A 12,334-nucleotide genomic window follows, 5' to 3' on the forward strand; every position below is an offset into this window, starting at 1 on the left:
GAAACTAATCGGTATACAGAAAGCTCCCTGAGAGAGGGACTGAGAGAAACTAATCGGTGTACAGAAAGCTCCCTGAGAGAGGGACTGAGAGAAACTAATCGGTATACAGAAAGCTCCCTGAGGGAGGGACTGAGGGAAACTAATCGGTATACAGAAAGCTCCCTGAGAGAGGGACTGAGAGAAACTAATCGGTATACAGAAAGCTCCCTGAGGGAGGGACTGAGAGAAACTAATCGGTATACAGAAAGCTCCCTGAGGGAGGGACTGAGAGAAAATAATCGGTATACAGAAAGCTCCCTGAGAGAGGGACTGAGAGAAACTAATCGGTATACAGAAAGCTCCCTGAGGGACTGAGAGAAACTAATCGGTGTACAGAAAGCTCCCTGAGGGAGGGACTGAGAGAAACTAATCGGTATACAGAAAGCTCCCTGAGGGAGGGACTGAGAGAAACTAATCGGTGTACTACTATCTTCCTGACGAACCTGAGAGAAACTAATCGGTGTACCAATATCGCCCTGAGGAAGGGACTGAGAAACTAATCGGTATACCGAAAGCTCCCTGAGGGCGGGAGAGAGTTGTATTTCCGCCTGCAGAAAACGCCTGCTATCACATTTTACATTGGCTAAAATTTCTGACATTCTCCAAATAGCCAATGAGTATCGGAGTATCGACGGGACTCAATACCAAAATGACTCAGCACTAACGTAACTCAATACCAACGTGACCAAACGCCAATGTGACTCACTTTTTGTTGCCTACACTGAAGCAGAGCTTCCGTATTTCAGGTATTGCAGGAACTGAATTCCCTTTAACACTGAGCAATCTGAAGGGATTATTTGTAACTCGTGATGTAAAATGTTAAGTTTAATTCAGAGAGAAAACTTCTCCGAATGATTTGAGTAAAAATGTTTGGAGCGGGAGGTGGGACTGCTTCTCATGCGCCACTCTCTGCAGTGCTTTCACTTATGCGGCACTTCCTGTGCAGACTCTCACTAGGGATCATCTCAAAATTCCACAATGACCTGAAGCGTAGAGGATTCTGATTGAAATTGAGATTGTACAAATACAGGTGAACAATATCAGAGTCAGAATCTGAAGAGGCTTGTTCCCATTGTCAGCATCAATTACTCCCAGGCGAGGCATAGCCTTGGTTAGCTCTATCCTATCAAACACTTCCAGGGCTGGTACAGCACGGCTTAGATACTGAGTAAAGCTCCCTCTACACTGTCCCATCAAACACTCCCAGGGCAGGTACAGCACAGGTTAGATACAGAGTAAAGCTCCCTTTACACTGTCCCATCAAACACTCCCAGGGCAGGTACAGCACGGGTTAGATACAGAGTAAAGCTCCCTCTACACTGTCCCCTCAAACACTCCCGGGTCAGGTACAGCACGGGTTAGATACAGAGTAAAGCTCCTTCTACACTGTCCCATCAAACACTCCCAGGTCAGGTACAGCACGGGTTAGATTTTGCTCTACTCAGCCCCAACTTCAGCATAGTGCCCTGTATTGTACCAGGGACATTGTTTCTTTCATTATCCAAACCAGCCACCCTGCAGCCTATCAAAGGGTTGAATGTGCTCAGTGTGTTTAATCTAATGCAGCTGCTAATTCTAAAGTGAGCATCATTGTTGTGACTGGAAGAATTCAATGGGCATAAATGTTTACTTCGACTCCTAAATTGGCTCCTGGTTGTAAATGGTGTCTAACTCAGAGGGCTGCCCAGTACACAATCAGGCAATATTTAACAAGAAATAACAACAGAAAATGCTGGAAAAGCTCAGCAGGCCAGGCAACATCCGTGGAGAGAAAATAGCGTAGACGTTTCGGGTCTAACCCTTTTTCAAAACTGGAAAGGAAATGAAATAGATCGAAGGCAGGGCTGGGAGAGAACAAAAGAAGTGAAGAGACATTAAGAGGTATTCAAAACGAGACGAGATGGTGATAGGACTAGTGGAGACAAAAGACGGCTCTAGATTAGGTGTGAAATGTTCTGGCAGATTCGGCACTTTACAGCCTTCCGGACTCAACATCGAGTTCAACAATTTCAGATCACAACCTCGGCCCCCATTACATTTTTGCTTATATTTTATCCACATCTTTGTTTTAGCCCTTTCCCCCCCTTTTTTTTCTCTCCCACATGGCAGCTGTCTCTCATTCTGCCAGAACATTTCACACCTAATCTAGAGCCGTCTTTTGTCTCCACCAGTCCTATCACCATCTCGTCTCGTTTTGAATACCTCTTAATGTCTCTTCACTTCTTTTGTTCTCTCCCAGCCCTGCCTTTTGATTTATTTCATTTCCTTTCCAGTTTTGAAAAAGGGTTAAACCCGAAATGTCGACTCTATTTTCTCTCCACAGATGTTGCCTGGCCTGCTGAGTTTTTCCAGCATTTTCTGTTGTTATTTCGGATTTCCAGCATCTGCAGTATTTTGCTATCGTACTAATATTTAACAAGAGTTCCCTGTAAAAAAGGGGGGTGAGGACAGTGTAAATGATCTTTTCACTGACGAAAAGTAAACAAAAGGAAGCATGTCTTTCAAACTTTGTGTCTTTGAAATTATGGTGGAAAGTTTGGAGATGGTCCCTAACACAGCAAAATTATTTCCTGTTAAAAAAGTTACCACACCCCTCAACCAAAACTAAGAGATGGGAGTATCTGAGCAGTTTCAATTCCTGAAGAAAAGCTCAGAGGGAGCTTGTGCCTTCTAACGCTCGGTCCAGCTGTCATTCCTAAGAGCATCTGTACTCGAGGTAAGTGCCAATTACCTGAGACAGTTCACAGTTTGAAGTGGTGAAGGAGGTTCCATTTCTGCAGCGTTACCCACACTGGGGTTTGATGCCAGTTAATGTTGGGTTATATAAACAGTGACACAGAGTACAAGAGTACTGAAGCAGTGATACAATGGTTCAGTCACATTTAAGAGCACTGTATACAGTTTTGTGTGTTGCCTTATAGAAAGCACATTAGCGAGTACACAGTGTTGATGTACCAGGATGATGCCAGGGATGAGAAACTATGGTCAGGAGACGAGTCTTGGGAAATTCAAACTATTCTGCTGGAGTAGAGCAAGGCTAAGAAATAAAGAAAGAGAGAGAGGGAAAAAAAAAACCAGAATGTTTTGGGGTAGAAATTCGACTTGCGTCCAAAACAAAGTGGACGGAGCAAATTTGGGCTTCATTTAAATGCCGCCGGTGAGCTGCGGGTACCAAACGGACACCTGACTGCAGCTTGCCGGTCGGGAGGGCGAGAAATCGTCCCGCTCCTATCCTGAACCGGGTGCCAGTTTAGGTCTGGGGGGGAGAGGTGGTGCTGGGGAGGGCCTTATACAGGCCAGTAGCGGGCCAGAGTTTGTACATAAGAACATAAAACGTAGGAGCAGGAGTAGGTCATTTGGCCCCTCGAGCCTGCTCCGCCATTCAATGAGATCATGGCTGAGCTGATCTTGGCCTCAACTCCACTTTCCTGCCCGTCCCCCATAACCCTTGACTCCCTTATCGTTCAAAAATCTGTTTATCTCCGCCTTGAATATATTCAATTACTCCATCTCCACAGCTCTCTGGGGTAGAGAATTCCAAAGATTCACGACCCTCTGAGAGAAGAAATTCCCCTTTAACTCCGTTTTAAATGGGAGACCCCTTATTCTGAAACTATGCCCCGTAGTTCTAGATTCCCCCACGAGAGGAAACATTCTCTCAGCATCTACCCTGTCGAACACCCTCAGAATCGTATGTTTCAATAAGATCCCCTCTCATTCTTCTAAACTCCAATGAGTATAGGCCCAACCTGCTCAACATTTCCTCATAAGACAACCCCTTCATCTCTGGAATCAACCTTGTGAACCACCTTTGAACTGCCTCCAATGCAAGTATATCCTTCCTTAAATAAGGAGAACAAAACTGTACGGAGTACTCCAGGTGTGGTCTCACCGATGCCCTGTACAGTTGTAGCAAGATTTCCCTACTTTTATACTCCATCCCCCCTGCAATAAAGGCCAACATTCCATTTGCCTTCCTAATTACTTGCTGTACTTGCATGCTAAATTTTTGTGTTTAATGTACGAGGACACCGCAGCATTCTGTGGTCTCCATTAAATAATATTTTGCTTTTTTATTCTTCCTACCAAAGTGGATAACCTCACGTTTTCCCACATTATACTTCATCTGTCAAATTTTTGCCCAGGGCTGGATTTTACCAGCCCTGAGGAGGCGAGTTTGGAGTCGGGACTGTTGGGAAAATGGGAAAAATTGGGAGTGGGTCGCAGCCCCGCTCATTGAGGCAGGGACCTGTCTCATCGAGGTGGGAAGGGGATTAGAGCCAATTAGCTGTCTTTTAACAGGTAGTTAACAGGCAGTTAAGAGGCTTTTCACCATTTTACGCTTGCTGATGCGGGCTTCCTGACGTCAGGAAACCCCGCCAGGGTCAGCGAGGCATGCTGTGGGTCTGCGGGGGTTGAAATGTTAGCTGTAGAGGTGAGTGATGGGTGCAAGTGTGGACAGGTAAGTATGAGAGGTGAGTGTAAAGTGTTGGAAATAGTTTCCTTACCTTTGCTTGTTTCTGCAGGCTTCAACCTTTGAGGATCCGGAGGTGCCTCATCTCAACGGCAGAGATGACAGAATGGCTGCTGCATTCTCAGATGCAGCAGCCATCTACTTTCTGCTGAGGAGAGAGGTCTTAGTGAGCCTATGTGCAAGGGCTCACCTTAGAACAGAGATTGTCAATGTTTGACAGCTTCTCAAAGCTGTCAAACGGTGACAATTCATCTGTCAAAATTTTTTCGACAGATGAAGCGTCATACGCTGACGTCATCTGTCACCGGCTTTCCCTTAATTGGTCTGTAAGCCCGCAGCCCTTCATCCAAGTAATTAATATAGATTGTAAATAGTTGAAGCCCCAGCACTGATCTCTGTGGCACCCACTAGTTACAGTTTGCCAACCGGAAAATGACCCATTTATTCCGACTCTATTTTCTGTCAGTTAGCCAATCCTCTATCCATGCTAATATATTACCCCTAACACCGTGAGCTCTTATCTTGTGCAGTAACCTTTTATGCAGCACCTTATCGAATGCCTTCTGGAAATCCAAATACACTACATCTACTGGTTCCCCTTTATCCACCCTGCTCGTTACATCCTCAAAGAACTCTAGTAAATTTGTCAAACACGATTTCCCTTTCATAAAACCATGTTGACTCTGCTTGATTGTATTAAGATTTTCAAAATGTCTTTTTCTGGGCTCAGAAGGAGCACTCTTTTTTCTCCTGGGCCCATGAAAATAAAAACGGACTTTATTTTGAGCAGCCTCCAGCGGTCCCTTTAACGATCGCTGGTTAGGCCGCTCAACACCTGGTACAACTAGGTAGAGTGTGCTGCATGCTCTTCCCATTTGTACCTGGCTTTCACATTCGGGGTCCTTCAACCGGCCCAGGACCTTGCTTTGCATATTTAAGGAGCCGAGCGCCTTTTTCCAGCGGGCAGCCTGGATGACTGAAAGTTGTCTGAGCCAAAATCGTGACAAGGAATGGTCACTTCTCAAATTTGATGTGGGTTTGGCGGTTAAACGAGCTGATCCCATGAAATCTAATCAGGAGCAGCCATTGACTTAACAGTATTTCTTTTAAAAATCCAAGTATGTAATACACAAATCATGCTGTGAGAACGTAGAAGAATACAAGACCAGAAAAAATCCATCAAGCAGGTCCAAAAAAGCTAAAGCAATGAAATGACCCAGGATATGGAACAGTTCAGTTTTGTTTCTTCAACAGCTACACGGCAATCCCGACTAGTCAGGTGGAACGTTACTGAACGTTCCCTTTCTGTTTGTTTGGAAGTATAGTGAACAATGAGGTGGATAGTCATGGACTTCAAGAGGACATAGATGTAATGTATGTACCTTTAAGGGGAGAACTACTTTTTACAGCTCCTGTTTACTGTAGTACCGGCAGTGACCACACCTGTATATAAACCCTGATTAGGGATCTTTACAGTTAGTTCTAGAGTAACCCTCATCCAGTAAACACCTGTTGATTGTTCCCTGCAGTCTCTTGTCTAATTATTGAAGGACACAACATCAAGATACATGGATCTAACATTGGCGACGAGAAGATTCAAACCTACCTGCAACTCTGCATCACCTCCCAGGGGTTCGCTCCTGGAGAACAGTGGAAGAAGGCCGAGTCCACAAGCACGGGCGTCGACCATGGGAAACCCCCCAGTCATCCAGCGGAGATTTGAGCATTGCAGGGGAGGCTGTCGAGAGCCAGGCTTGGTTCTCCAGTCACGGTGGTCCAGCAAAACGGGCTGGCAACAGGTACGGTACAGACCCTTCCCGGACAGCGGCGGCTAGAGCCGACCGACGGCACAGAAAAAGGCCGAGCAGCATCGACGGGAGAAGAGAGAGGGTAGAGCGCACAGGGCGCAGCCGGTGTTCAGGACCGAGCGGCGTCGACGGGAGAAGAGAGAAGGTAGAGCGCACGGGGCGCAGCCGGTGTTCAGGACCGAGCGGCGTCAACGAGAGAGAGCAGAGCACAGCCGGTGTTCAAGGGCCGAGCAGCGTCAACGGGAGAGAGAGGCGCACAGGAAAACGCGCAGTACGCAGCTGGTGTTCAAGGGCCGAGCAGCGTCAGCGGGGAAGAAAGGAAAGCGCGGGAGACGCCATTTTGAGCCACAGCGGGGAAGAAGGGAGAGCGCGGGAGACACCATTTTGAGCCAGTTTAACCACACCCAGGGATGCCGAAGAGTGGCAGTGTCACAGCGTTCGACAATGAAGTCGAAGATTGGACGACATATGTTGAACGCATAGAAGTGTACTGCAAGGCGAACGAAGTGCCAGATGACAGGAAAGCGCTGGTATTGTTGAATTCAATGGGTGCAAAAACGTATGGCTTACTGCGAAACCTAGCAACCCCAGAGAAGCCAGTGGAAAAGGATTTTGAAAACATAGTGTCAATCCTACAGGACCACTTAAACCCCACACCGCTGCTGCTAGCAAAAAGATTTAAGTTTCACAAAAGGAACCAGCATAAAGATGAAAGTAATGCTGAGTATTTAACAGAACTGCGCAAGCTATCGAAACACTGCCAGTTTGGAACGGGACTAGCAGATACTTTAAGGGACAAGTTTGTGTGTGGGCTTCAAAGTGAAGGAACCCAGAAACGGCTTCTATCAGAAAAGGATCTTACGCTGGACAAGGCTTTCAGCATGGCAGTATCACACGAAGCAGCAGCACGGGGCGCGGCAGAGATACAACGGAGACCGCAAGAATATGGCACAAATGAAATGTCATACGGAACAGTGAAGTGCTATTGCTGAGGCAGAACAACACACGACCATAAGGATTGCTGGTTCAAGGACAAAGTGTGCAGACAGTGTGGAAAAGTAGGACACATAGCAAGAGTCTGCAGGTCGGGAAAGAAAACCAGCAACAAGAAATCTCCACAGGAGAAGTACAAGAAGGTACATAAGGTGACGGAGAGTAGTTCAGACGAACAGAAAAGCGATACAGACTCCGGAAGCAAGGAGCTGGGTTGTCTGAAACTACATAATGTGATCAAAACGGAGGATCACCAAACTGTCTGGATCACGCTCAAGATAGCAGGAGTCCAAGTGAAAATGGAATTGGACACAGGATCAACCCTAACAGTCATAAACCGAAGGGACTACAAGCGGCTATTCTCACATATACCCTTGAGAGATACAGAGATTGTCTTGAAGACGTACACGGGGCAAAAAGTCTACCCCAAAGGAAAAATAAGGGTGAACGTTATATATAACGGCAAGGAAACACCAAAAATGGACCTATATGTATTGCCAGATGGAGGACCACCACTACCAGGACGTGAATGGATCCGGAAGATACAGCTAGATTGGCATTCCATACAAGCACTGATTTTAGATGCCAAAAAGGATGACGACGTCACACCTGGACGACTGTCAAAAATGCTAACTGACGCACAAGAAGTGTTCCAGCAGGGACTCGGAACACTAAAAGGCATAACAGCGACGATCAAAATAGAGGAAAATGCAAGCCCAAAGTTTTTTAAGGCCAGACCGGTGCCTTATGCGATCCGCCCAGCCGTCGAAACAGAGCTGGAAGGTTTGGAACGTTCAGGAGTACTGTCCAAAGTGGACTGGAGCGAGTGGGCTACACCCATCGTTCCTGTAATGAAGAGGTCGTTGAGTAATACGCCTGGGGAACCAAAGAAGGTTCGCATCTGTGGGGACTTTAAGGTGACAGTGAACCCAGTCCTTCACACGGTACAATATCCGCTTCCGCGGATTGAAGATATTTTCGCCTCGCTATCTGGAGGGAAATGCTTCACTAAGATTGATCTGGCCCAGGCGTACCTGCAAATGGAGGTAGAAGAAGCCTCGAAACAGAACCTCACGATCAACACTCATAAAGGTCTCTACCAATACAACCGGCTGGTGTTCGGGGTAGCATCAGCTCCGGCTATTTGGCAAAGGGCAATGGATCAAGTCCTGCAAGGGATTCCAGGGACCCAGTGTTATTTGGACGACATCCTGGTCACGGGCGAAAATGACAGTGATCACCTCGCCAACCTGGAGAAGGTGCTCACTAGATTGAAGGAATATGGGCTCCAAGCTAATCGCCACAAATGCGAGTTTTTCCAGAAGCAGATCTCGTATTGTGGCCATGTTATTGATGAAGAGGAGTTACATAAGTCCCCTGAAAAGATTGAGGCAGTAGTCAAGGCTCCAGCACCGGAAAATGTGTCACAACTGAGGTCGTTCCTCGGGCTGGTGAACTACTACCATAAGTTCTTGCCGAATTTGTCTACAGTTCTACACCCACTGAACACCCTACTGCAAACGGGGGTACCATGGAAGTGGAGTGATGAATGTAAACGAGCTTTCCAGAAGAGCAAAGCATTGATCACATCAAAAGAGCTGTTGGCTCATTTCAACCCAGCATTACCAATTTGGTTGGCGTGTGATGCATCACCCTATGGCATTGGAGCGGTGCTGTCGCACAAATTCCCGGACGGCTCGGAGAGGCTAGTAGCCTTTGCGTCTCGGTCACTAACCTCAGCCGAGCGTAACTACGCCCAGATTGACTGGGAGGCCCTCAGCCTAGTGTGGGGAGTGAAAAAGTTCAATCACTATCTGCACGGGCAGAAGTTCACCTTGCTGACTGACCACCAACCACTTGTCTCCATCTTTAATCCAAAGAAGGGCGTTCCGGTGATGACTGCACAACGGCTACAAAGATGGTCCCTTTTTCTAGGGGCGCGCCAATATGAAATCGAGTATAAGGGCATGAAACAGCATGGAAACGCTGATCAGCTATCACGCCTGCCACTGCCTACTGTGGAGGAAGCACCAGCAGTGGACCCTGTCGAAATATTTCATTCGACTATAATTGAACGCTTGCCAGTAACTAACGCTGGTATAGAGAAGGAGACCCGAAATGACCCGACACTGTCTCGGGTATGTGACTTGACGGTGAAGGGATGGCCAACACATGGCGACTCACTGTTGCCAGCATTCTCATCCAGAAGAGAACAGCTGTCAGTATGCCAGGGGACCTTGATGTGTGGATCCCGAGTGGTAATTCCACCCAAGTTAAGGGAGAGAGTGCTCAATGAGCTTCACGAAGGTCATCTGGGAGGGGTGAAAATGAAAAGCCTTGCTAGGGCTTATGTGTGGTGGCCGGGGATCAATCCGCAAATCGAGGACCTGACAAAGAGCTGCTCAGGATGCCAGAAGGTCCAAAATGCACCACCACATGCCCCTCTACACCCATGGGAGTGGCCCTCATCTCCATGGCAACGGGTGCATATTGATTTTGCTGGTCCATTCATGGACTCAATGTTTTTAATAGCCGTGGATGCGCACTCAAAATGGCCCGAGGTCATCAAAATGTCCTCCACCACCACGGAGAAAACGATTGCAGTCCTACGGACCATATTTGCCAGGAACGGCTTGCCAAAGCAGATTTGCTCTGATAACGGACCACAGTTTGCGTCCGAAGAGTTTCGAAGATTTATGAAAAGGAATGGGGTAAGGCATTACACAAATAACAACAGAAAATGCTGGAAAAACTCAGCAAGTCAGGCAACATCCGTGGAGAGAAATTTGAGTTGACGTTTCGGGTTTGACCCTTCTTCAAAACTGGAGAGAAAAGGAACTAGATCGAAGGCAGGGCTGCGATCGGACAAAAGAATAAAAGAACCAAAAGAAGTAAAAGAGATTAGAAGCTAGACGAGATGGTAATAGGCTGTGATTAGGTGTAAAGTGTACTGGCAGGGCAAAAGATAGCTGCCAGGTGTGAGAGAGAAACAAAAGGAAAGGGGGGGGGGGGAAAGGAAAGGAGTGGAAAAATATAAGTGAAAATGAAATAGGGGCCGAGGTTATGATCTGAAATTGTTGAACTCAATATTGAGACCGGAAGGCTGCAGAGTGCCTAATCGGAAGATGAGGTGCTGTTCCTCGAGTTTACGTTGAGCTTCCGTGGAACAGTACAAGAGGCCAAGGACGGTGAGGTCCGAGTGGGAATGGAGCGGTGAATTGAAATGACAGGCGACCGGAAGCTCAGGGTCACCCTTACGGACTGAATATTGAGTTCAACAATTTCAGATCATAACCTCGGCCCCTATTTCATTTTCACTTATATTTTTCCACTCCTTTCCTTTCCCCCCCCCCCCTTTCCTTTTGTTTCTCTCTCACACCTGGCAGCTATCTTTTGCCCTGCCAGTACACTTTACACCTAATCACAGCCTATTACCATCTCGTCTAGCTTCTAATCTCTTTTACTTCTTTTGGTTCTTTTATTCTTTTGTCCGATCGCAGCCCTGCCTTCGATCTAGTTCCTTTTCTCTCCAGTTTTGAAGAAGGGTCAAACCCAAAACGTCAACTCAAATTTCTCTCCACGGATGTTGCCTGACTTGCTGAGTTTTTCCAGCATTTTCTGTTGTTATTTCGGATTTCCAACATCTGCAGTATTTTGCTATCGTAAGGCATTACACATCCGCCCCGTATCATCCAGCCACAAATGGATTGGCTGAGAGGTTCGTACAAACCTTTAAAAAAGCAGTAAGGGCCATGTGCGATGACGACATTCCACTGCAGCATAAGGTGGACAATTTCCTGTTAGCCTACAGAAATGCGACACATGCAGTTACCAACCAGACCCCGGCCATGATGCTCTTTAACCGAAGGTTGAGATCTCGTCTGGATTTGCTCAGACCAAATGTACGAAGAGATGTTGAGAATAAGCAATTCCAGCACATCAATGAGAAGCCGACAAGGAGCTTCAATGTAGGGCAACCAGTCTTGGCCCGCGACTACCGAACAGAGAACTGGCAACCAGGAACGATATGCACACGGCAGGGGCCACTAATGTACACAGTGGATGTTGGGGAGAACATTGTGAGACGCCATGTTGACCAGATCCTAGAGTCACAGGAACAAGTCAACCCCATGTCTCGCCCATATGTACCTGGTGATGAACCCGACGTACAGGTAGCATCTACCCCAGAAACAGTAGCATCGGAAGCGGATGAACCAACCGACGACAGGGGCCAGAATTGTCTCCGCACCAAGAGCAAGACACTCAGGAAAGGCGCTATCCAGGAAGGATCAGGAAGCCTCCCCAAAGACTGAATTTATAAATAGACTATTTTCAGTTAATGTTGCATGTTAAAAGTGTTAATTGTAATTAGTTGATATTTAATTGTTAAATGAATGTTATGGTACTGTTAATCTGAAAGGGGAGGAATTGTAATGTATGTTCCTTTAAGGGGAGAACTACTTTTTACAGCTCCTGTATACTATAGTACCGGCAGTGACCACACCTGTATATAAACCCTGAGTAGGGATCTGTACAGATAGTTCTAGAGTAACCCTCATCCAGTAAACACCTTTGTTCCCTGCAGTCTCTTGTCTAATTATTGAAGGACACAACATCAAGATACACGGATCTAACAATAGACAGGCTGGTGGAATGGGCGGACACGTGGCAGATGAAATTTAACGCAGAAAAGTGCAAAGTGATACATTTTGGTAGAAAGAATGAGGAGGGATGAGGGACTTCAGTTAGGTGGATAGACTGGAGAAGCTGGGGTTGTTCTCCTTAGCAGAGAAGATTGAGAGGAGATTTGATAGAGGTGTTCAAAATCATGAGGTGTCTGGACAGAGTAGATTGAGAGAAACTGTTCCCATTGGCAGAAGGGTCGAGAACCAGAGGACATAGATTTAAGGTGATTGGCAAAAGAACCAAAGGTGACATAAGAAAAAACTTTTTGACTCAGCGAGTGGTTAGGATCTGGAATGCACTGCCTGAAAGTGTGGTGGAGGCAGATTCAATCACA

At 46.7% G+C, this 12,334-nt stretch overlaps 1 protein-coding gene across 4 annotated transcripts in view; it reads left to right on the forward strand.

Annotated features, from left to right (window-relative positions):
* Nucleotides 1-685: 685 nt before the first annotated feature.
* The window catches only part of LOC147115991 (uncharacterized), an 82,421-nt gene continuing 70,772 nt past the window's right edge, over nt 686-12,334 (forward strand). For 2 of the 4 annotated variants that reach the window (XM_085990683.1, XM_085990685.1), the window contains exon 1: nt 2,603-2,755. The gene's annotated coding sequence lies outside the window, so the exon portion shown is untranslated. Of the gene's footprint in view, nt 786-2,599; nt 2,756-12,334 lie in introns of those variants that run through there. The other 2 variants (XM_085990684.1, XM_085990686.1) reach the window with 2 other exon arrangements.

Source organism: Somniosus microcephalus, chromosome 6 (genome assembly GCF_052327205.1).
Source record: "Somniosus microcephalus isolate GS21.2 chromosome 6, FLI_Smic_1.0, whole genome shotgun sequence".
In the NCBI taxonomy this organism is placed as follows: Eukaryota; Metazoa; Chordata; class Chondrichthyes; order Squaliformes; family Somniosidae; genus Somniosus; species Somniosus microcephalus.